Raw genomic sequence first — 26,129 nt, forward strand, 5'->3', positions numbered from 1 at the left:
AGTAACAAAAAAACCACGCCTTCATCTACTTGTATCTTCAGTTCTTGGGTTCCATAAAGCATTTATTTGATTATTGCTTTGCATAATAATTTAGAATTTCAGTTATTTTTCCAATGACAAATATTTGTTTTCATAATATCAAATGTATTACCTCTAGCCCTATTTCTATGTCTTTCCGCATATATTACAACTTTTCATTTCAGTAACAAATCATAACATAAGCTTTGAAGACATTTTAAATAGCAGTTAAACTCAACACATACAGTACCAACGATCACATAATACAATTGAAGTAATGACAAAAAGAACAGCTATCATTATGTGCACATAAATACAGGCAGTGACAACTAGGTCACATCTGCTGCCTCCCTGACAGCAAGTGTAAGAAGCAACTCCATTTAGAGATGTTAAAATGTGGGAAGATGCTTGACTTAGAAACAATGAAATATTGTATCTCACAAAATAGAATTTAGAATAAAGTATTAGGGAAAACTAAGGATACTGTAAACTACTTGAAAAATAAAATATACATATCACACTCATGAAAATATGTGTCACTACCATTATAGTATCAAAATATATGAAGCCACAGTGGACAAAACTGCAGCTATACATAGATGAACCAATATTTTAACATACCATTTCAGAAACTGATAGATCAAGCAGACAAAAAAAAGAAGCAACCCTCCACCTGTACCCACTGGAGCCTTTTCAAGTCAACTGACCAGAGTCCACGAATTCAACGCTCCCAGCCCATCTGGATGGTCCTGACTCCAGCTTTCTATCCTTTGAAAACACTAAGAATAATACTCCTGCATCAGTTTTCACTAGAGCCTGTCAGGCATGGAACAGGGATTGTACACAGATTGCCCTTAGCCCCAGTAATCACAAAGTCCACATCTATAAGAAGAACAGGTGGCAGTGGGTGAAGGCTCGTGAACTCAAGGAGCACAACAGGCATATCACAGGTATCAACTGAACTCCCAAGACTGACCGTATTGTCACTTGCAGGGCCAATCCCAATGCCTATCTCTGGAGTCAGAAAGATGGTGTCTGGAAGCCAACCCTGGTGATCCTGAGAATTAATCGTGCAGCCACTTTTGTCAAGTGTCCCTGCTAGAGAACAAATTTGCTGTGGGCAGCGGAACACGACTCATTTCTGTTTGTTACTTTGAGTCTGAAAATGACTGGTGGGTAACCAAGCACATTAAAAAGCCCATTTGTGGGCTTCCCTGGTGGCGCAGTGGTTAAGAATCTGCCTGCCAATGCAGGAGACACGGGTTCAATCCCTGGTCCGGGAAGATCCCACATGCCACGGAGCAACTAAGCCCCTGTGCCACAACTGCTGAGCCTGTGCTCTAGAGCCCATGAGCCACCACTCTTGAGCCCATGTGCCACAACACTGTTGATGCCTTAAAAAGTGTGCAGGTCTCAATTCTGAAGACAGAGTTCCTGCCCCTCCTGAGTGTATCGTTTGTCTCAGAGAAGAGCATCGTGGCTGCTGGTCATGACTGCTGCCATGACGCTCTTTAACTATGATGACCGCAGCTGCTTGACCTTCATCTCCAAGCTAGACATCATGAAACAGAGGATCCAGCACAACATGTCAGCCATGGAGCACTTCCGCAACATAGACAAGCAGGCCATGACCAAGGACTTTAACATGGTCCTGGAGACACTGCATCAGAACAGCATCACTCAAGTGTCTATTTATGAGGTGGGCAAGTAAAATTGTCACAAATTTTGCACTACTTGCATTGATGGAGATGTGACCATTTGGGATTTCAAGACCTTAGAGTCCCCTATCCAGGGGCTTCAGACAATGTGAAGCTTGGCAAGCCTCCCAGATCCAGCAACAAGGATGGACAGGCTGCAATGGGGCAGTTCCATCATTCTCATGATGGGGAGGAGAGCCAGCCGCGAGGAAACACTGAAGATGCATATGGCACAAATATTGTATGTTTTGTTTGAGTATAACTGGTAAAAGTGTTAGTTTTATAAAAGCAGCAGTGATTTGGGTTTTGTTTTTTGGGTTTTTTTTTTTTTTTTTGGTTTGTTTTGCTATTTCATTCCATTCTTGACCAAAGCTTCTCTTTAAGTAGTTTATTATTGAAATTGTCACAGTAACTTAAAGGAAGGGGTGGGGGAGGTATGTAAATTGTCTGCTAGAAAATTAAATAAAAATACTGAATATGAATATATGGAATCTAGAAAAATGGCACTGATGAACCTAGTGACAGGGCAGGAATAAAGACACAGACATAGAGAATGGACTTGAGGACACAGTGGGGGAAGGGGAGGCTGGGACGAAGTGAGAGAGTAGCATTGACATATATATACTACCAATTGTAAAACAGATAGCTATTTACATAGATAACTATTTAGTTGGAAGCTGCTGCGTAACACAGGGAGATCAGCTCAGTGCTTTGTGATGACCTAGAAGGGTGGGATAGGGAGAGTGGGAGGGATGCTCGAGAGGGAGGGGATATGGGGATATATGTATACATACAACTGATCCACTTTGTTGCACAGCAGAAACTAGCACAACACTGTAAAGCAATTATACTCCAATAAATATGTAAATATAAATAAATAAGTAAAATACTGAATATGTAAAAAAAAGAAAAAGAAAAGAAGCAAACATATCAAGATCTGAACACTATAATAAAGAGAGATATAGACAACTCTAAGCCCAAAAGATAGTTGCTACACATTGAATTAGAGCACACATGGAACATGCACAAAACTTGGCCATGCGCTAGGACACAAAGGAATCCCTAATAAATGTCAAAGGATGAATTTCACACAGAACATGTTCCCTAAGCATAATACAATACAATTAAAAACAGTATAAGAGAGTTTTTTTTTAATCCCACAATTCTTGGAAATAAATATAGCCCTTGGGTTAAAAAAGAAATTGAAGAATACTTAAAACTAAAAGATAAAAACATAATTTGTCAAAAAAGCCATTTTCAGAGGGAAAATTATAGTTCTAAGTGCATTTTTGAGAAAGTAAGATTAAGAACAAACAAGCTACGCATTCAATTTTAAAAGTTGGAAAAACAGTAACAAAGTAAAGCCAAAGAAAGAAACAAGACAGAAGGTAATGATAACTATCAGGACAGAGATTAAGCAAATAAAGCAATGGAGAAGATTAATAAAAGCAAAACAAGCCACTGCAAAAATTAATAAGATAGACACACATCTCACAATACTCCTCAAAGAAAAAAGACAAGTATAAAAGCAAATATGAGAGAAAATACAGAACAAAAAGGGTAATAACTGCAAACACAGGGGATATTTTTTAAAATAATATAGGAGAATTCCATTACATGTGAAAAAATTTGAAACCCTAAATGAAATGAATAAAACCCGATAAAAATACAGAAAGCCAAAAGTGCATAAGAAGAATGTGAATAGGTAAACCAGGAAAAATTACCAAAACTAAATTGAAAGTCAAAGCTCTCCCTTCTACCGTCACCCCCTCTCCAAAAAAAACAAATAAATTCTGGTCAAAATGGCTAAATCCAAGACTGACGCAGGAAAAATACATTGTGGCACATTTTCTTGTGCCAGAAAGTAGAAAAGTGCTTGAAAACTCATTAGGCATGATGAAGGACACAGTATCCAGAGTGAAGAGGCTCCCACTGGCAAAATCTGAGATAATCTGAGCATGAAAATGAAAAATGACAGCAAAAGATTATAAGGTAGCAAATAAAAATAGAATACATAATATTATACTATTAGCAAAAGTTGTAAAATGGATGAATGAATATTCTTCTTTACCAGGAATGATCTAGAGTTGTAGCCACCATTGTTGTGACTGATTCAGGCAAAAAAACATCAAGGGATGCTAAAAACCATTAGACAGAAGTTAACTGATGAATAGATTATTTATACAGATTACTTATTAGTTTTAACTAGTCAGCCCATGTGGCCAGTTTCAAGCCATCAACATGAGGTCTCTGAGTGCAGAGCTAGGAAGAGATGGGCACAGTCGTTTCTCACGCCTGGTATGAGTGGCTCCATCACAAAAGTCAGTAAGAAAACTTGATGGGAAAATGTACAAAAGACTTGAGGCGACTCTTATGAAGTCATAAAAGAGAAAACCTAAATGGACAATAAAATATGAAAAGAGGCGCCACCATGTTACCGATGGAAGAAATGCAAATCAAAACCACAGTTGGATAGTATTTTACAACCAGATCGACAACCATTTAAAAGTTGGGCAATACAGTGTTTGTAATGTTGATCAATGGGAACTTGATCCACGGGAACTCTGACTCACTGCTGGTGGAACAGCTTGGCATTTCCTAGAAGAGGTGAAGTGCGCACACCCCGCAACCCAACACTTCCTCTCGTGTAAATACATATGCAAATATAAATATTGCAAATAACACACACACACACGCCCTAGAGACATTCTTGCCCATGCATCCCACACGCTTCCTGGGAGCACTGGGAGCGACAGTTTGAAAAAGTGAAAACAACCCATATGCACATTAATTAATTACAGTATATACATATGATGGGATAAAATTTCATAACAGTGAAAATGAATGATATGTAGATAGCCACAGGCATTAACATGGACAAATTCCAAAAACTTCATGGAGAGTGAGCATCACAAAAGAATACATGCAATAAAACTGCAATAATATAAAGTTCATTATATAAACTAATAAAGAAGAGCAAGGATGTTTATCACCAAGGCCAGAAGAGTGGCTGTCTCTGGCAGGGGAGCGAGGAAGGAAGGGGGAGGGTATATTCCGAGCGACTGGAAATATCCTATTCTAAACTGGGTGCAGGTACACAGATGTTCACAGATGTTCACAGATGTATTATTATTATGTAAATAGTATAATTGCACTGCATAAGGTTCTTCCCTGAGTATATTCACATTCCGTTTCATCAAAAGATGTGTGTGTGAGAGAGCCATTGCAGGACAGCGTGAGCAGCGTGACCCCTGGGGAAAGGCCAGGATGCGTGGCAGCAGAGGGGTACCTGTCTCAACCCGGAGGTGGGAGTAGCTGTGGGAGAACGCTTCCAAATAGCAAACTGAGAAGTGAATTGCGGGTAGGAGTTAGCCAGACCAGGAGCAGTGGGGGAGTCTCCCAGGCAGAAAGAGCATCATGTGCAGAGGCCCAGAGGTCACCTAGCTGACAGGTGGAACTCCAGTCTATCTGGTTTCACGTTCTTTTACCCCTCACTTCATGACCTAAAATATGCACATGTACACACATGCATGAGCCTACACATGCCAAGCTAACTCACAGAGGTCAATAAAAAAGAAGCAAGAATTTAATCTGTCAATCTTCCTTCTTCCTACATCATCTCCTTTCTTCCTATCACACACACACACCCTACACACACACAAACTGTGCATTTTCCTCTAGTTTCGCCTTTTTATTCAACCTGTGACTTTCATATTCCATCATTACAACAGTCTTCATAATTCAGCTGTCAACCCCTCTGTCTGGTTTCCGAAGGTGGATCCTTGTGTTCACTTAGCTCCTGGGCTCGAGTATTGTTCTGCTTGCCCTTCCGTCGGTTGGTGGAGGCTTTTTCCTTACAGAGCAGTGCAAACACCTCCTTTGTTAGCTGCAATGCTCCGTGTCTTTATTCCTGACAGCACAGCTCAGTGTGACCCAGGCCACTCAGCCAACCACAGGGAGCCAGATGGGGTGTTGCCCTGTGTCCCTGTGAAAGGTGTTACCACAGGAGACAAGGCAGAGCCTGCCTGTGGAGCTGGTGCTCCAGAGCGACCCTCTTCTCAGTGCTCAGCAGAGGTGGCCCCTGCAGAATGGCAGGGCAGTGAGGGGAAGAGGGGCTCACAACAGGGGCTCAGATCCTCTTGCCCAAGCTCCTTTCCGCCCCGCCCAGGGCATCTCTAAAAGCCCCTACCCAGTGCTTGGGGCCTTGGACCATGATGCACTCGCCTTGGCTTTGCCTTCTGCTGTGGTTGAGCCAGCACCCACTGCTGAGGGAGAAACTTTGCCACCTTCTCTCCTCTGCCCTAGAACATCCTCTCTGCTCAGCCAAAGCCACTTTCCTAGTTCAAAGAGTCAAGCAGCAGCCCTTACTTCACGGGGATGGATTGGGGTGAGGGGAGGCATACCTGGCCTCAGGGCCTGTTTAACAACTTGCGCTTCTGCCAGGCCTGGTTCTTGTTCCTTTTCCAAGAAATGAGGGGAAATTCATTTCCCTTTCCAAGGTCAGCATTTAAAGGTTTCTCCTCACTGTATTACTTTACGGAAAAAAGGAGAAAAGAAAAGCATCCAAGACACAGACTCAGGCCTTCCTGGACCTAAAAAGCATCCCCAACCCCCTCAACTGTAAATGATTGTGATTCCCAAAGAGTTATAGGTGTTATCTCCACCCCAGATGCAGAGTGAGCAATCTGCAGTGCAGGTCCTGATGCCCACTTCATGGAGAAGCCCCATATCAAGGAGAGTCATCACCCTGACGAGAAAATGGATTTAGGTGTATATAGAAGGAATTATGGGAGGGGGTGCTTGGGTGTTGGGAAGCAGAAGATTGAATCTCTTGCTGGATGATCTGGCAGATCTGTCCTCTCACTTTATTCCTGGCAAACATAGGTGGCCAAGACCATATGAAACATGGGGCTTTTTCCTTTAAAAAAAAATTGTTTACTTATATATTTATTTGCCTGTACCAGGTCTTAGTTGCGGCATGCGGATCTTCATGGCCTCATGTGGGATCTGCATTGAGGCACGTGGAATCTTTGGTTGCGGCATGAGAACTCTTAGTTGCGGCATGTGGGATCTAGTTTCCTGACCAGAGATCGAACCCAGGCCCCCTGCATTAGGAGCTTGGTGTCTTAGCCACTGCACCACCAGGAAAGTCCCCACAGGCTTTTTTCCTGTGAGCTATCACTGCTTCTAAACAGTCCTGAGCCCTAACCTTAACCTTCCACCAAATGCTGGCTCATAAGAGAGACAAATAAAATACACATTACAAGGGGATTTTTTCTCCTTTATTCTAGATAAGAACATACTCATCAACGACCTGCCATGCCCGCATCTCTCCAAACTAAGATGAAATACAACCACACCCTAGTCCCCTTCTTACGGTCCACGAATTTCAAATTCAGTCCTCTGTTTCACCGAAATAGGCAGAGACTGTGATGGGGACAAAGGGAGAAATTATCTTAAATAAATGCCTTCAAAAATTTTAAATGTATCCTCCCCTCTCCTCTCCAACATACACATATTCCTCCTGGTACTGGACACTTTCCAAGATGAAGGCAAAAGAAGTTAGGCTTTCTGTAACATGGAGCGACACACACCCTCTGTCAGCATCGACAGCTAGAGACAGGTGAGTTGGTGTTCATCTCTATAGTGTGAACAGTATAAAAGATTCTCTACTTCACTCATAAGAAACTATACATGGAGTGGTTGTCACACAGAAATGACCTGCTAAAATACCAGGTTTGCTCTCAACTTATAGTCAAGCCTCTACAGGAACAGCCAAGTGAACATCCCCTGGGAGACAAATATTTGTATTTCTTTATTGTGTTACTAAGGCAACATCCAATTGTAACCTCCTTTTCACCTTATTTGAGACACTAATGGGCAGTTTTCACCATAGTCTTTTATGGACCTGTAAAAAGCAAGCATGACTTCAAACAACAAAGGATTCCTAAAAGGGGACTGGCAAATGGACAACCCATCCAGAATAGGACATGAAGACCCTGGGGTACCTTGCTTAACAGGTACCATCAACAGTAGTCACTGTTAATCCAATCAACATGCCACAGAAAGGAAAAATCAGCACATGTGGTATAAGAGGGCCTCAGGCAAGGCCACAGAGGACAGAGTCTCCTCCCTGCTAAAATACAGTGCCCTCCCCACCCCTAGCCATCAGGAAGCTCTGATGAAACAGATAACACCTGAGGAGCCCAGGCAGGAGGCTGGGTGTCAGGGAAGGTGGGCTTAGGAGACAGAAGGGAAGCGAAAAGGACCATGAACACAGAGGAACTATGAGGGGGGTGGGAGTGGTAGAGAGCCTGTGAGGTGGATGCTTTCTGCCCTCTGAGGGGATGGTTGCAGGGGTTCTGAGACAGGGAGGGCATCAAGGACACACTGAAGGTAATAGAGAAGGCCTCTTGGCTCTCCCCCACCATATAGACTCTTTTTGTTTCAAGGTCTGGCACTAATCCTCTGTGGCACAGCCACCCTTTGAGCTAGTAGTTCTGCCCTCAGAGTCATCCTTCCTCTTTCTTAAAGGGTAGTACATGAGTAGTTTTATGGGCTGCCATTTCTTGCTTGTAGAATTTTGGGGGTCCAACAGCCTTCTTTTGTTCTGTATTCATTTCATTTTTATATTCTCTCTATATTCTTGAGTCTAATCTGGCAGTGTTTCTGCTGGCATAACACCACCAAGAACCAATGAGTCTCCCATGTAGGTCAGAGGGATTCATACCATTAGACAAGAGGGTTCTTCCTAGATCTTTCCTATGAAAAGCTCAGTACCACCTGCAAGGGGGACAGATTGGGAGTCTACTATCAATAAATGGCCAGGAGAAGAGCTCACCTTCTCTGCAGGCCTGAGATTTGCCTCCCTATCCAGAAATATCAGGGCAGGGGAGAAGGTACTGGCAGAGGGAATCCCACCACAACAAATACTTAACCTGGGAGGCACTCTCTGTCCCCCACAAACAGGAGAGATCCTGCCACAACAGGGGCCCAGGCAGGAAGGCCTCTTTTCCCTTGTGGGCCTGAGACTCCCTTCCCCCACTGAGTGACAACAGGCTGACAAGCCTAGAGAAACCCCTCAGCCCTCCAGGTAGCAAGATTAGGGACCAACTGGAGTCTGGCAGCATGAGTTAAACTAAGAAAATGAAAATAACACCACAAATTGCCTGAAAATTAAATTGCCATTGGAACCACAGCCCACAAAAGTAAGTTAGGACCTTGTACTAAACCTAAACAACCTGATTGTCTGCTAAAACAGAAAATTTAAATAAGACTCAGAGTCTTCTTCATACAGATAGCCAGAAAGCGCATGAAAAGATGCTCAACATTGCTAATTATTAGAGAAATGCAAAGCAAAACTATGAGGGTGTCAAAAAATTATCCACACTCTGGCTATAGAATTTATTTTAATTAACTTTTAGAAAAGACAAATACATCATTTTTTTAATAAATTTTATTTATTTATTTATTATTTTTTGGGGGGTACACAAAGTTCAATCATCTGTTTTTATACACATATCCCTGTATTCCCTCCCTCCCTCGACTCCCCCCACCCTCCCTCGAGTCCCCCCCACCCTCCCTGTCCCAGTCCTCTAAGGCATCATCTTTTAGAAAAGAAAAATACATCATTTTTTGACATAATCTCCTTGCTTTTCAATACACTTTGTCCATCTGTCAACAAGCTTTCGTATACCCTCATTAAAAAATGTTTTAGGCTGAGCTGTGAGCCACGAATCCACCGCTGTTTCACTTCTTCATCAGAAGTGGATCTTCATCCTCATAGGGCTGCTTTCACGGGACCAAACAGGTGAAAGTCCAGTGGCACAAGATCAGGACTATAGGGAGGATGCTTTAACACCTCAAAACAAAATAATCCATGACAGACTTAGGTTTCAAAAAGTCTGGGCAAGATGGGTACCGAAACAACTCAAAGAAGAGCATAAACAGAAGCATCTGGATATCTGCAAACAAAATTTGGACCGATACTCTAAGGAAGGTGAAAGTTTCTTAAAGAGAATCATTACAGGTGATGAGACATAGATTCTTCACAACGAGCCTGAGAGTAAACAGCAGAGCATGGAATGGAAACATTCTCAATCGCCGACCAAGAAAAAGTTCAAAAGTCAACCATCAGCTGGAAAATCCCAGTTTTCTGGGATTCTCAAGGGCCAGTATTAGAACATTATCAGGAAAAAAGTTTAACAATCAACAGTGTCCATTACAGTGAGATGCCTACTGAAGAGCTGAAGCCTAAACTTTGGAATCAATGCAGAAGACTGCTATCCAAGGGTGTTGTGATCTTGCATGACAATGCACGTCTGCACACTTCTGCCCACACTGTCGACACTCTGCAAAAAATTTGTTCTGAGGTGTTAAAGACAGTGATGGATTCATGGCTCGCAGCTCAGCCTAAAACATATTTTAATGAGGGAATACGAAAGCTTGTTCACAGACGGACAAAGTGTATTGAAAAGCAAGGAGATTATGTCGAAAAATGATGTATTTGTCTTTTCTAAAAGTTAATTAAAATAAATTCTACAGCCAGGGTGTGGATAATTTTTGACTCACCCTCGTACAATGAGGTACCACCTCATACCAGTCAGAATGGCCATCATTAAAAAGTCTACAAATAACACATGCTAGAGAGGGTGTAGAGAAAAAAGAACTGTCCTACAGTGTTGGTGGGAAGGTAAATTAGTACAACCACTATGGAGAACACTATAGCGGTTCTTTAAAAAACTAAAACTAGAACTACCATATGATCCAGTAATTCCACTCCTGGGCATATATCCAGATGAAACCATAATTTGAAAAGATGCATGCACCCCAATGGTCATTGCAGCACTATTTACAACAGCCAAGACATAGAAGCAACTTAAATGTTCATCAACTGATGAATGGGTAAAGAAGATGAGGTATATATATATATACAATGGACTATTAGTCATAAAAAAGAATGAAATAATGCCATTTGCAGCAACATAGATTATCATACTAAGTGAAGTCAGACAGAAAGACAAATATCATATGCTATCACTTACATGTAGAATCTAAAAAAATAATACAAATGAACTCATTTACAAAACAGAAACAGACTCACAGACTTAGAAAACAGACTTATGGTTACCAAATGGAAAAGTTTGGGGGGGGAGGGATAAATTAGGAGGTTGGGATTAACATATGCACACTACTACATATAAAATAGATAATCAACAAGGACCTGCTGTATAGCACAGGGAACTGTATGCAATACTTTGTAATAACCTATATGAGAAAAGAATCTGAAAAAGAATAGATAAATGAATATGTATAACTAAATCACTTTGCTGTACACCTAAAACTAACAAAACATTGTAAATAAACTATACTCCAATATAAAATAAAAAAATTTTATAAAAGAATCAGTCTGCTAATACATTAGACTAAAATGTCTAGTGGATAATTTTTTTTTTAATTTTATTTATTTATTTATTATTTTTGGGGGGGTACACCAAGTTCAATCAACTGTTTTTATACACATATCCCCGTATTCCCTCCCTCCCTCAAATCCCCCCCACCCTCCCTCAAGTCCCCCCCACCCTCCCCGCCCCAGTCCTCTAAGGCATCTTCCATCCTCGAGTTGGACTCCCTTTGTTATACAACAACTTCCCACTGACTATCTATTTTACAGTTGGTAGTATACATATGTCTGTGCTACTCTCTCGCTTCATCTCAGCTTCCCCTTCACCCCCTGCGCCCTCCCAAACCTCGAGTTCTCCAGTCCATTCCCTGTATCTGCTTCCTTGTTCTTGTCACTGAGTTCATCAGTACCATTTTTAGATTCCGTATATGTGAGTTAGCATACAATATTTGTCTTTCCCTCTCTGACTTACTTCACTCTGTATGACAGACTGTAGGTCTATCCACCTCATTACATATAGCTCCATCTCACCCCTTTTTATAGCTGAGTAATATTCCATTGTATATATATGCCACATCTTCTTTATCCATTCATTTGTTGATGGGCATTTAGGTTGCTTCCATGTCCTGGCTATTGTAAAGAGTGCTGCAATAAACATGATGGTACAAGTTTCTTTTGGGATTATGGTTTTCTTTGGGTATATGCCCAGGAGTGGGATTACTGGATCATATGGTAGTTCTATTTGTAGTTTTTTAAGGAACCTCCAAATTGTTTTCCATAGTGGCTGTACCAACTTACATTCCCACCAACAGTGCAAGAGAGTTTCCTTTTCTCCACACCCTCTCCAACATTTGTTGTTTCCAGATTTTGTGATGATGGCCATTCTGATCGGTGTGAGGTGATACCTCATTGTGGCTTTGACTTGCATTTCTCTGATGATTAGTGATGTTGAGCATCTTTTCATGTGTTTGTTGGCCATCTGTATGTCTTCTTTGGAGAAATGTCTATTTAGGTCTTCTCTAGTAGATAATTTTAAAAATCACCCATCATACCAAGAACCAGGGAAATAACAACGTGAATTAGAAAAGACAATCAAATGACACGAACACTGAGATAAATCAGATGTTGACATATTCTGGCAAGGGCTTTAAAGGAGCCATCATAAAAATGCTTCAACAATCAATTATAAATGAAGAAACAGAAAACACCAGCAAAAAAAAAATAGAAGTTAAAAAAACAAATGGAAATTATAGAACTGAAAATAAAATAACAGAGATTTAAAACTTGCTGGTGGCCTCAGTAGTAGGGTGGAGATGATGGAGGATAAAATCAGCAAGTTGAGACAGATCAACAGAATTTACCTATCTGAATAATAGAAAGAAAATAGACCAAAAAAAAAAAAAAAAAGAGAGAGAGAGAGAGAGATCTATGGAACAATAAAAAAAGACCCAAGCTCCATATCATCAGATTCTCAGAAAGAGGGGAAAAAAGAAAGCCAAAAGAGTATTTGAAGAAATAATGGCTGAAAATTCCATTTTGATTAAAGATATAAACCTACAGATTCAAGAAACTGCAATAACCACAAACAGGGTAAACCTAAAGAAACCCACACCAAGACATATCATAATTAAACTCCTTAAAACTAAAAATAAAGAAAAGGGATTTCCCTGGTGGCACAGTGGTTAAGAATCCACTTGCCAATGCAGGGGACACAGGTTTGATCCCTGGTCCAGGAAGATCCTACATGCCACAGAGCAACTAAGCCCACACACCACAACTATTGAGCCTGCACTTGAGAGCCTGAGAGTCACAACTACTGAGCCCATGTACTACAACTACTGAGCCTGCATGCTGCAACTACTGAAACCTGCATGCCTAGAGCCCATGCTCTGTAACAAGAGAAGCCACCGCAATGAGAAGCCCACACACTGCAATGAAGAGTAGCCCCCACTTGCCACAACTAGAGAAAGCCTGTGTGCAGCAGCAAAGACACAGTGCAGCAAAAAAATAAATATAATAATAAAAATTAAAATGAAGAAAAAATATTGAAAATAGCCAGAAGGAAATGACACCTTATCAGGTAAGTTTCCATTACCTGAATGGCAGTGGATTTCTCATTTGAAACTATGGAGGCTTGAAGGTATTGGTACAACATTTTTCAGGTGCTGAAAAGAAAGAACAATCAGCTACAAATTCTCTGGTGAAAACATCCTTCAAAAATTAAGGGGAAAGAAAGACATTCTTAGATAAAGGAAAACAATTTGTCACCTCCAGATACATCCTTAATAATTGGCTAAAGGATGCTCTTCAAACAGGAAAGAAATTATGAAAGAAGGAATTATGAAACATCAGAAAGGAAGAAAGAACAACAGAATAATCAGAAATATACAAAAAATAGACTATCCTTTTTCTCATGAGCTTTATAAAGCATATTTAAAGATTGAAATAAAAATTATAGCATTATCTGATGTTAAAGACTACACTATATAAAATTAAGGAAGGTAAGTGGACCTGAATGAAAGAAAGGTTTCCACATTTCACTTTGACTGTAAAACATCAATACTAGAACTCTGTACTAAGTTACACACATATAATATGTGGAACAACCAAAATGAAGACTATATTATACAAAATTATACAAAGAAACAATTCAAAAGCATTATAAATAAAGAAGAGTGAAATACTAAAAATTATGGAAGTAACCAACAGGAAGACAATAAAGGAGAAGCAGGAATGAGAACGAGAGGAAACAAACAGAAAACAAATAATAAAATGGCAAGCTGTAGCTCTAACATATCAATGATTACCTTAAATGTAAGTGGTCTAAATATACAAATACAACAGGTAGGAGGAGTAGATTAAATAAGTAAAAATCCATAGTTCAACTACCTACTATTTACCAAAAAAAAAAAAAAAAAACACAAAAAGCAAAACAAAACAAAACAAAACAAAAACCTCACTTCAAATTCAATGACATAGATAGGTTAAAAGTAAAATGATAGAAAAAAATTTATCATATGAACATTACTTTTGAAAAAGCAGGAATGGCTATATTATCCAGTTAAGTAAATTTCAGAGCAAAGGTAATTACTAGAAACAAAAAGTAATGTTACATAATGATAAAAGAATCAATCCACCAGGAAGTTATAAAAATTCTAAATGTATATGCACCAAAAACAGTGCCTTGAAATACATGAAGCAAAAACTAATAGAGCTGAAAAGAAGAATAGAAAATCAACAATTATAGCTGAGGATTTCAATACCTCCCTCTCAGCGACTGCTAGAACTACTAGACAGAAAATTGGCAAGGATATAGATCTGAATAACACAACCAACAGGATCTGACTGACAGCAATAGAACACTTCACCCAACAACAGCAGAATACACCGTTTTCAAGTGTCTATTGAGTAGTCACCAAAACATACCATAACCAGGGCCACAAAACAAACCACAACAAATCTAAAATAATAAGATACCATACAGATGGTTTTCTCTGACCATAATATAATGAAACTAGGAATCAATAACATAAAGACAACAAGGAAATCTCTAAAGACATGCAAGGTAACCCATTTCTAAATAACCTGTGGTCAAAGTTGAAGTCCCAAAGGAAAATTTAAAAGATACAAAGAGGTAAGTGAAAGTAAAAATACAGTATATCAGAAATGTGAGATGCAGCTAAAGCAGTCTGAAAGGGAAACTAATAGCAAAATGGTCTCAAAATCAATAAACTAGAAAAGGAATAACAGATAAACTCAAAGCAAAGCAAAGAAATAATAAAGAACAGAAATCAACAAAATTTAAAACAGAAAAGCAGTAGAGAAATTAATAAAATGAAAGCCTGATACTTCAAAAAACATCGGTAAAATGGATAAACTTCTAACAAGACTGACACAGATAAAAAGAGAGAATACACAAATCCCCAGTATCAGAAATGAAACAGGGAACTCATAAAAGATCCCTGCAGCCATTAAAGGGATATTGGAAGAATACTATGACCAACTTTATGCTCATATATTCAACAATTTAGAAGAAATGGGTCAAAGAAGGAATCTCAAAGTTATAAAAATACATAGAACTGTATGAAGTGAAAATACTACATATCAAAACATGTGGGATGCACCTAAAGCGGTGCTAAAGGGTAACTAAATATAGCACTAAATGTTTATATTAAAATGGGGGGGTGTCTCATTTCTCAAATGAATGAAAACCAAAACTACCAAAATTCAACAAAGATGAAATGCATATTTTTACAGTCCTACAACCATTAACAAAATTGAACTTTAAATCTGTGATTTTGAATCTCCAGGCCCTGATCATCTCACTGGAGAATTCTCCCAAATATTTAAAATAGGAATAACACCAATTTTATACATTATTTTCCAAAACAGCAGAAGAAGAAAACATCTCAACTCATTTTATGAGGCCACGTATTATCAGGTAAAACCAGATAAAATGAGTATACAAAAAGAAATCTGTAGACCAATATCGTTCATAAACTTAGACACAAAATTCTTCAACTAATTGTTAGCAAACCAACTCCAACAACATTAGCAAGTGGGATTTATTCCAAGTACTCAATGTCATCAATTATACCAACAGACTAAAGAGGAAAAATTATGTGATCGTATCAGGTGATGCAGGAAAATCTTTCGACAAAATCCAGCATCCATTTTTGTTAAAAACAAAACCCAAAAAACTCTCATCATGTTAGGAATGGAGGGGAATTATCAATATATTAACTTGCTAAAGAGCATGTTTATCACATACAACTAAGATCACACTAAATGGTGAAAGACTGTTCATGGATTGAAAGACTCACCATTATAAAGATGTCAGTTCTCCTGAAATTGATTTATAGGTTTAATGCAATTCCTATCAAATTCTCAGCAAGGTTTTTTGTGGGCATAAGCAAGCTTATTCTAAAATTCACATGGAAAAACACAGGCCCTAGAATAACTAAAATAATCTTGACACATAAAAATAAAGTAGGAAGAATCACTCTACCTCATATATATATGTAGTAATAAAAGCTATGTGGTATTGGTGGATGGACAGACACAGAAATCAACAGAACAGAATCAAGAACCCAGTAACAGGCTGACATACATATGCTCAATTTATTTTTGACAAAGGTGCAAGAGTAATTCAAGAAGGAAGGATAAAGAATATTTTTTTTAAAAGGATAGCTTTTTCAATAAATGGTGCTGGAGCAATTAGATATCCACAGTAAAAAATAAACCTCCACCGATACCTCATGCCGTATACGAAAATGAACTCAAAATGGATCATAGACTCAAATGAAAAATGTAGACTTGTAAAAATTTTAGAAAAAAATACAGCAGAAAATCTCTGGGGTCTAGGGTCAGGCAAAGAGATTTTAGACTACACAAAAGCACAATTAATAAGTTGTGCCTTATCAAAATTTAAAAACTCTTGCTCTACAAGTTGGAACTAAAGTATTAGAGATGAGTAATAGTAAAATGGGATGCAAGACAGTGATATGAGGTATTTCTTGAGAGAAGGTTGTTGATATTTGGCCTTTCTCAAGCAAGCAAGTTAAAATAAAAAGAAAACTGCTTTCATTTGTAAATGCTATAATGGTATACATAGAATACCCAAAGGAATCCACAGATAAAATTTTAAATGAATACATAATTTTAGCAAATCTGCTAGATAAAAGATCAATATAGAAATAACAATTGTGTTGTTGGAATACTATACAGCCATAAAGAAGTATAAAGTAAAGCCATTTGCAGCAACATGGATGGACTTAGAGATTATCATACTAAGGGAAGTAAGTCAGAAAGAGAAAGACAAATACCATACAATATCACTCATACATGAAATCTAAAATATGACACAAATGAAACTTTCCATGAAACAGAAACAGACTCACAGAGATAGAGAACAGACTTGTGGTTGCCAAGGGGGAGGGGAGTGGGGGAGGGATGGGCTGGGAGTTTGGGGTTAGCAGATGCAAACCATTAAATATAGAATGGATAAACAACAAGGTCCTAGTGTATAGCACAGGGAACTATATTCAATATCCTGTGGTAAAATGTGATGGAAAAGAATATAAAAGGAATGTATACATATATATACATATGTATAACTGAATCACTTTGCTATACAGCAGAAATTAACACAACATTGTAAACCAACTATACTTCAATAAATAAATAAACAATTGCATTGTCATATATCTGCAACAAACATGAATATAAAATTTTTAAGTGATAACATATACAAAATCACCAAAAAAGAAATCAAATACAAAGGAATAACTCTAACAAAATGTCTGCTGGAGCTTTACACAGAAACACAACACTTAAATAACTGGAGGGATATATCATGTTCCTAGATTGGAGGATTTAATACAGTAAAGATGTTAATCATCCCTACATTGATCGATAGATTCAATGCAATCAATCAATCACAGCCAAAATCCCACCAGGGTTTTTAGAGGGATTTGACAAACTAATTCTTAAAATGTTTAGAATAGAAATGAAATGGCCCCCAATAGCTAAGACATGCTTTAAGAAGACAAACAAGGTGACGGGACTTGTTCTATCAGATATCAATACAAATTATTTTAAGCTGTCTGACAGAGTGGTCTCGGTGCAAGAATAGACAAACAGATTAGTGGAACAGAATAGAGAGGTCAGAAACAGACTCATGCATCCACAGGCACTTGATTTTAGTTGTCATTGTAGGCCAGAGACCAAAGGATGGAGTCTTCAATAAATGGTGCTGGGACAACCAGATATCCACGTGGGGAAAAAATAAAGCTTGACTCTGACTTCACATCATACATAAAAATCAATTTTAGGTATACTGAAGATAAGAATGATTTGGGAAGTAGGGAAAGACCTCTTAAACAGGATACAAAAAGCACCAACTATAAAGAAAGACTGCTAAGTTGGATTGAAGAGAAAAGTTAGAAACTGACACTCAGCTAAAAAACAACTCCATGCTTGTTTTGCTTTTGTGAAATATGCTTGCTGCATGGAGAAAAACAGAAAAACAGGATGACCTAACAATTCAATGTAACTTTAAGATGTTTTGCTAAAAAATGGAATGGTCTGCACCTGCTCTTGTAAGTTTCTGTTTGGAAACTTCCATGTTCTGTAAACATGTGCACTATAAAAGTAAAGCTCACCCTGAGTTCGGGGCCCAGAATTTTGGAGCATTAGCTCGTTTGGGGCACCAGCTTTATAAACCTGAGTTCTCCAACCCTCCCAGTGGGGTGCTTGGTTTCTCGATGGACCGATTTCTGCAACAGGACTACTAAATTAAAGTTAAGAATATCTGTTTATCAAAAGATACCACTAAGAGAGTGAAAAAGCAACCCACATACCAGGAGAATATATTTACAATACATATAAAAAACCAAATTACTTTAATTCTCTCTACACAGCCTACTGATCAATATGGAAAAGACAGTCAAAATCAAAAGAAAAACAGCCTAGAAAATTGAACATGGAATTCATACAAAAGATATGCCAGTGGGTAACATACACCTGCAAAGTTGTTCAATCTCATTAGTAGTCAAGTATATACAAATTCACACCTCTTTGAGACACATCTACCAGAATGGCTAAAATTTAAAAGACTGACAATATCAAGTGTCAACAATCTGCAAGCCAGAAGGGAGTGGCACGATATATTTAAAGTGATGAAAGGGAAGAAACTACAACCAAGAATACTCTACCTAGCAAGGATCTCATTCAGATTCAATGGAGAAATCAAAAGCTTTACAGACAAGCAACAGCTAAGAGAATTCAGCAACACCAAACCAGCTCTACAACAAATGCTAAAGGAATTTCTCTAAGCGGGAAACATAAGCGAAGAAAAGGACCTACAAAAACAAAAACAAAACAATTAAGAAAATGGTAATAGGAACATACATCTCAATAATTACCTTGAATGTAAATGGACTAAATGCCCCAACCAAAAGACACAGACTGACTGAATGGATACAAAAACAAGACCCATATATATGCTGTCAACAAGAGACCCACTTCAGACCTACAGACACATACAGACGGAAAGTAAGGGGATGGAAAAAGATATTCCATGCAAATGGAAATCAAAAGAAAGCTGGAGTAGCAATAGTCACATCAGATAAAATAGACTTTAAAATAAAAAATGTTACAAGAGACAAGAAAGGACATTACATAAAGATCAAGGGATCCATCCAAGAAGAGGAGATAACAATTATAAATATCTATGCAGCCAATATAGGAGCACCTCAATACATAAGGCAAATGCTAACAACTATGAAAGACGAAATGCAAGGCAGAAATAGAGACACAGGTGTAGAGAACAAACACATGGACACCAAGTGGGGAAAGCAGGGAGGGTGGGGGGAGATGAATTGGGAGATTGTGATACCAAATTGTATGCTCTAAATATATGCTGTTTATTGTCTGTTAACTGTATCACAGTAAAAGTTCTTAAAAAAAAGTGTCAACAAGACTGTGGAGAACAGGGTGGGTACTCACACACTGCTGGCAAGAGTTTATATTGTACCAATATTTTGGAAAACAGATGGCATCATTGACTGACGTTTAATACCAGCATATCATATGACCCAGAAATTTCACTCTTAGATATGTACCCAATCTAAATGTGCTGACACGTGTCTCAAGAGTCATGTACAAGAATGGTCACAGCAGCATCATTCATAATAACCAAAGATCGGAAAAAAGCCAAATATTGACCAACATTAGGATGGACAGATCATGACATAATCACTCAATGAAATATTATATAACAGAGAACATGAATAAATTACAGCCACAGGCAACAATGTGGATGAACCTCACAAACAAAATACTGAGTGCAAAAAGTGAGGCGTGTGGTCATTCATCCTGTATGACTGCCTATAACACATCATTGATGAAAATAACACACATCCAAACTTGAGGAATGCCACTGAAAGGGACTTCTACGGGAAGTTATAATCTTTAGTGTTATCTATTCAGAAAGAATACTTACAGTGCAAATGAAGAAGTTAATAAAAATAAAATAATAAACCTCTAGGTAAGAAGGAAATAAGATCAGAGCAAACGAATGAAACAGAAAACAAAGATAAAATAGAAAGAATCAAGCAACTCAGAAAGGTAGTTCTTTGAAAATACTAATCAAAATAAACCTCTAGAACAAAAGACAAAGAGAATGAAAAGAGAAAAGGTATTAGTACATGACATAAGGATTCAAGAGGATATAATTTTAAATAGAACAGAAAATTTAAACATAACTATAGATTATTATGCCAACGCATTTGAAAACATTGACTAAATGGGCAATAACCTGAAGAAAAAACCTTTTACGAAGTCTCACAAAGAAAGAGAAAACCTGAATATGCCTCGAACATTAAGGATTTAAAATCTACTCACAGAACCAACAGCAACAAAATCAGGTCCAGAGATCCTCACAGCTGCGTTCATCAGATGCTTTCAGACATCATCTCGTCTGAGACAAGCTCTGCCAGTTTGTGGACAAGGGGACCTGCCGCTGCACTTGCACTAGAAGACTGATGCAGCGGTGATGTTCGGGGACTCCCCTGGGTGGGGTCCACCTGGCTGGCCCTCCTCCTCCAGCACCCTTGGCTTTGTCTCTCATTCTTGCACACTGACACTCACGCCACCAAGGAAGGTAACAAGGCAGCCGTTCACCCATTTGGGGAACCAACAGCCACACCCACTGTCTCCACTGGTTCACACTGGTCTCGCTGTGAAGCAGCGAATTGGCAAAACTAAAGGACCCCCTTCCGTCTGTTGTCCCCTGCCTGGCCTCGATGGCCACCTCTCCCCTCTGCTGTCCATGCCCCATGACCCCCTCCATGAGCCCCCCTGGCTCTCCCCCACTCCTGCCTGCCCACCAGCTGCCCTGTCTGCACATTCCCAGGGCCTCTGGACCTTCAGTGACCAACTCACTGGGAACCCTCCAATCATGGTGACTCCAGCCTGGGTCCCCTGCACTTCTGTCTCACCCAGTCAAGGACACCTGCTGTTCCACGGATCCAACACAGAGCCAGTCCATTCCCCTGGAGGAATGGATCCCATCTACCCACCTCTGGACACCCAAGCCCAAGCCGCGACTCTGGGTGAGCACTTGGAGCACCTCAACTCCCTGGGAGTCCTTGATCTCGCCTTCTCCATGCCTCCCCTTCCCCTACTGAAGCTGACTTGAGAGACTTTGATGGCTGGCCTTGATCACCAGAAGCCTCCTGGCTGACCTCTGCTTCCCCAGTCATCCTGAGTGCAGCCTTAGGACGTTTCAGAAGCACAGTCTGACCCAGTGGGCCCCCTGGATCAAACCTATTGGTGGCTCACAAGAGACCAGTTTAAGCTCCTGGGCGTGTTTGTCAGCCTCTGAGCCTGGCCTGCTTTCCCGGCCTCTACTTTTACACCCACACCCTGCCTCGCAGCAGGAGGACCAACCATCCCAGTTGGGCCTGGATGGAGAGCTTTTCTGGCCCATGGGACTTTTATTGCTAAAACCAGGGAAGTCCTGGCCAGAGGGACGAGCTTTTCACTCTTTGCCCACCATGTCCCCCACCTCCCAGCCTCGTGCTGGCTGGTGCCTCCGCCTGGATCACCCTCTCCCCCTCAAGATCAGCTCCTCCTGCTCCAGGGCTTACCCAGGGAGCCTGTCGCCCCCCAACCCCCAACCTGTGGGGCAGAGGCCTGTGTGCTCCTGCAGTCTTGGAGAACTTAATGCCTTATTCCCACAGGCTTTGGCTCCTGGGGAGAAGGGATCATAGTTTTTAACTCTGCACCCCCCCATCCAGTTAGTGCCCGCAGGCATGGGGACGTATTCACTTACAGCTTGTTTAATAAGCATGAAAGATGCATTTGGTGTGTCTCTGACCTCAGCCCTCAGTCTCTCTTGGGGGAAGCAGAACCATGGAGAACGTGGTAAAGCTCAGTGCCTGATTCTCATGGCTCACATCCACCTACGGGGAGAGGGGGACGTGGCGGGAGGGACGGCAGGCATGCCCCCTGGAGGTAGCTCTTAGGCTGGGCTGCGAACACGGCTGCGGCCCCTCAGAGCCCAGGAAAGGGTGAGGCTCCAGGGAGGGGGCCCCAATGCCTTAAGAGTCAGCCCTGAGTCCCTGGGTGTGGGGCGGACACACTGAGAGCCCTCGGTGACTCAGAGCTCCAGGGGGGAGGTGTAGGCGGCACAGGAGGGCCAGGCTGACTCCAGATCCCGCTGTCCTCTGACATGAGGACGCCTCTGGCCATCCTGAAGGACACTGGCCTTCCATCTCTGGCACGGCCCCACCCACCACTGTTTCCAGCTGCCCAAGGGGCACTTCCAGCTGTCTCCACTTATGCAGTAACACGGGCGCGGGTAGCAAGCAAGAGCTGCCCCATGAACCTCCCAGGGGTGACGTGGGCGAAGGGTGGGCCAATGATGCCCACCAAGGTGGCCGAAGGGGCTCATTGCCAGGCACCACGCCGGCACCGGAGACTCTCAGACTCCCACTGGCTGAGGCCAGCGATCACTTGCCAGGCCCTCAGCCACACTCCCCACTCCTGCTAGGGACCAGGCAGACTGCAGGTTACACTGTGGGAGGACCAGGTGAAGGAGCGTGGCAGGGTGCTCTGAGCCTGGCAGGAAGCGTGACACTGTCACATGGAGAGGACTCCAGGGAAGCAGGCCAGAGCAGGATGCTCCAGGCCCTCAGAGTCCCGCGAGGGCTGCGGCTCATGCCTCCCCCGCCCCGGGCCATCTCTGCCTCAGTGTCTCCTGTAAGATGGGATGAAGACTGAAGATGCAGCCTGTCAGCCTGGCCAAGCGCCGGCTGCCTTGCCTGGGGCAGCTCCTGGGGGTGCTGGCAGCTCTCCAAACCCCCCACTGCTCCATAGAGCCGCGGAGCTTCTCCCACCTTCCCACCTGGCCCCCCTCCCCATGAGGCAGGTGGCGTGCACAGTGCTCTGTCCTCTGCAGAGGTGTGGCCGTCTTCGCGCCCGCGCCCCCTGCCCACTGCCATGGCCCGCTGCTGTCTGCACCCTCTGCACCTCTCCACTCACTCGCTGAAGAACCCGAGGCCCATGAGGACAGACAGGCAGCTGGTCCAGCCCTGGATGCCTAGACCAGGGCCCAGCACAGGGAGGTGCTCAGCGAGTGTGTTTTGAATGAAGGAAAGGGAGCAATTAGTGCTTAGAAAGTTTTCCTACTTAATTCCAACAGGGATAGTTCATCTGTTTTGTTTTGTTTTTCACGACTGGGGGAGGCTGTTTTGATCACCTTCATATCTGTATTAGTCAGGGTTCTCCAGAAAAAACAGAACTAATAGGAAATGATGATAGATAGATAGATAGATAGATAGATAGATAGATAGATAGATAGATAGACAGACAGACAGACAGAGAGACAGACAGACAGACAGACAGACAGGCAGGCAGGCAGGCAGGCAGGCAGGCAATGAGGAATTGGCTCCTGAGACTATGGAAGCTGAGAAGCCCCAGGATCTGCAAGCTGGAGACTCAGGAGAGCCAGTGCTGCAACTCTAGCCTGAGTCCAAAGGCCTGAGAACTGGAGAGCTGATGGTGTTAGCCCTAGTCCGAGGACGGGAGAAGACCGGTGTCCCAGCTCAATCAGACAGGCAGGAAGGGAACAAATCCTCCCTTCACTTTTTGTTCTATTCAGGCCTTCAACTGATTATATGAGGTCCACCCACATGGGGGAGGGCAATTTGCTTTACTCAGTCTACCAGTTTAAGTCCTAATCTCATCCACAAACATCCTCACAGACACACCCAGGAATAATGTTTAATCTGGGTGCCCCAGGGCCCAGTCAAGTGGACACATAAAATTAGCCACCGTAATATGTTAGTTATCCACATCTCATGCCTCATGCTCTGTCGAGTGTCACGGTGCCCTGTTTGTCCTGTTGAGAGAGGCTGCCAGAACTTCAGGGACGCTGTCACCCAAAAGGGCCCCCATCCATCACCCGAAATGCCAGTCACAGCACCTCGTGTTCCAGGCTCACATGGCCCTAGGAGGACAGTGTTGAGAGAGCAGGCCCCACAACTCACTAGTGCAGTGCTGCAATTTGAACCCCAGTCCAGCTGGCCTCAAAGCCAAAGCTCCCAACCACTGGTCCACTGACTCTCAAGGGGCCCGCCAGCCTGGGGCAGTTTAAAGCCTCCCCGGTCACCTGATGACAGCATGTCAGGTGCTGCAGAGCCCTGTATGTGACAGAAGTGACACACACCCAGGGGACTCTAACCCAGCTTCTGAAATCCTGTAGCTAGGGGCTTATATACACACACACACACACACACACATAAAGATATATATTCTTTTTTATTTGAATGAATTTGTGACAACTTACAAATAACATAAACATAAGAAAACTGAACATCAGGGACTTCTCTGGTGGTTCAGTGGTTAGGACTCAGCACTTCCACGGCAGGGGGCACGAGTTCAATCCCTGGTTGGGGAACTAAGATCACACATGCTGCGACGCAGCCAAAAAAAAAAAAATCTGAGCATCACAGCTAGACAAGGGTTGTGTGTGTGTTTATGTAACCATATCACACACATTCCGACTTACTGGCACACGTAGGCACACGTGTGTGTATCACCCCCACGCCCATGTGCACGCAGGTCTGCCTAGTCTTCCAGAAATGGAGCAGACACAGCCTTCTGACCATCAGCAGCTGACCCGCCTTGCATTTGGAAAATGTATTTGATGGGAAGGTCCAGGAAAAGAAAATGGCAGTGTAAGCCTGCAATGATTTCTTAAGGACATGTTGCTAAATGATTTAATCCCTTCCTGAGACACACTGCCCATGAATTGATGACCTCTGCTTTTCCTTTCTCCAGTCTGATGAGCAATGGCTTTTCTGACAGGCCAGTAAATTTCTCCCATGGCTTCTGTTATGAAAATTTTTTTAAAAGATGATGAGGGGGAAGTGCTTTATTGCAAAGCACTCTGCACCCTGCCCCCTTTATTCACAGCAGCGTAAAGCTACAGTAGAAGGAAGGACAAGCCAGCAGCCATGCTCCCAGGATGAGCCAGGTCCTGTTAAATTAAAACAAATGAAGGCGACGTCCAGATGGTGACTCACACACAAAGGAGGCCAGAGACAAGGGGACGGCTGGCTGCCTTCCGGAAACTGCGCCCAGGCTCTGCAATGAGGCAGGAAAGGAGCACCTCCTAGCCTCCCGTTCCACCCAGAGCACCCTGAAACTCCATGCTCTCATCTGAAGGGGCTGAGGGGATCCCAGAGGGACCTGAAGGGACCTCCCTCGTCGGCCAGAACATACCATCCAACAAATGCATTAGTCTGACAACCACCTACTGCACCTGGCTGTAGGTACACAGCCAGCCTGTGCCTGCAGGGACACCTCTACCAGGAAGTCCTCCGGGATGCAGCACCAAGGAAGTGCTGTGCAAAGGCCTGGGGATTGACTGCAGCAGCCAGCAAGGGAAGGCTTGTAGGGAGGGGACAGTACGTGATCAGCAGGACTGACTGTCTCCCTGCTTCTGACTCTGCTGCACAAAACCCTCCACTGGGGGTGCTCCCACCTCAACCCTGGGGTGTCCTCCAGGGCTCACCCAGCACAGACCAGCGTGGAGGGCCATGTGGCCCCTGAGGGCTGTGTCCACGGAACCTCCCTTCTCAGGCGGGGGCAGGCCTTGGAGAGCCACACAGCGCAGGGAAGAATTCCCCAGGGCTGAGTGGGGAGCTCACCTACCCTGGTCCTACAGATCCCAGGAGGCACCAGGTGCCCCCAACTCTCGTCCAGGTATCCACCTCGCCCCAGCTCCCAGCCTCCAGGGCCCGGGCGGGAATAAAACACGATGTGGTGTCCAGGCCTCAGTTCCACAGGACATCCCCCCCCCCGCCGTGACCCCTCCCAGCCAGGCTCAGCTGGCCCCCAAACTTGGGGTGGGGAACTGCATCAGGACAGGGAGGGTCCCCTCACACCGGCAAATTCAGGGCCTTGACTTGAGAAGAAAACAATCTGAATTTCTAAGAAAA

General features: G+C 42.3%; 1 pseudogene; it reads left to right on the forward strand.

Annotated features, from left to right (window-relative positions):
• Window positions 1-617: 617 nt before the first annotated feature.
• LOC130854239 (actin-related protein 2/3 complex subunit 1A-like) lies at window positions 618-1,828 on the forward strand (annotated as a pseudogene).
• The last annotated feature ends 24,301 nt before the right edge of the window (window positions 1,829-26,129 follow it).

The sequence above is a fragment of the Hippopotamus amphibius genome, chromosome 5 (genome assembly GCF_030028045.1).
Source record: "Hippopotamus amphibius kiboko isolate mHipAmp2 chromosome 5, mHipAmp2.hap2, whole genome shotgun sequence".
NCBI classification, from domain to species: Eukaryota; Metazoa; Chordata; class Mammalia; order Artiodactyla; family Hippopotamidae; genus Hippopotamus; species Hippopotamus amphibius.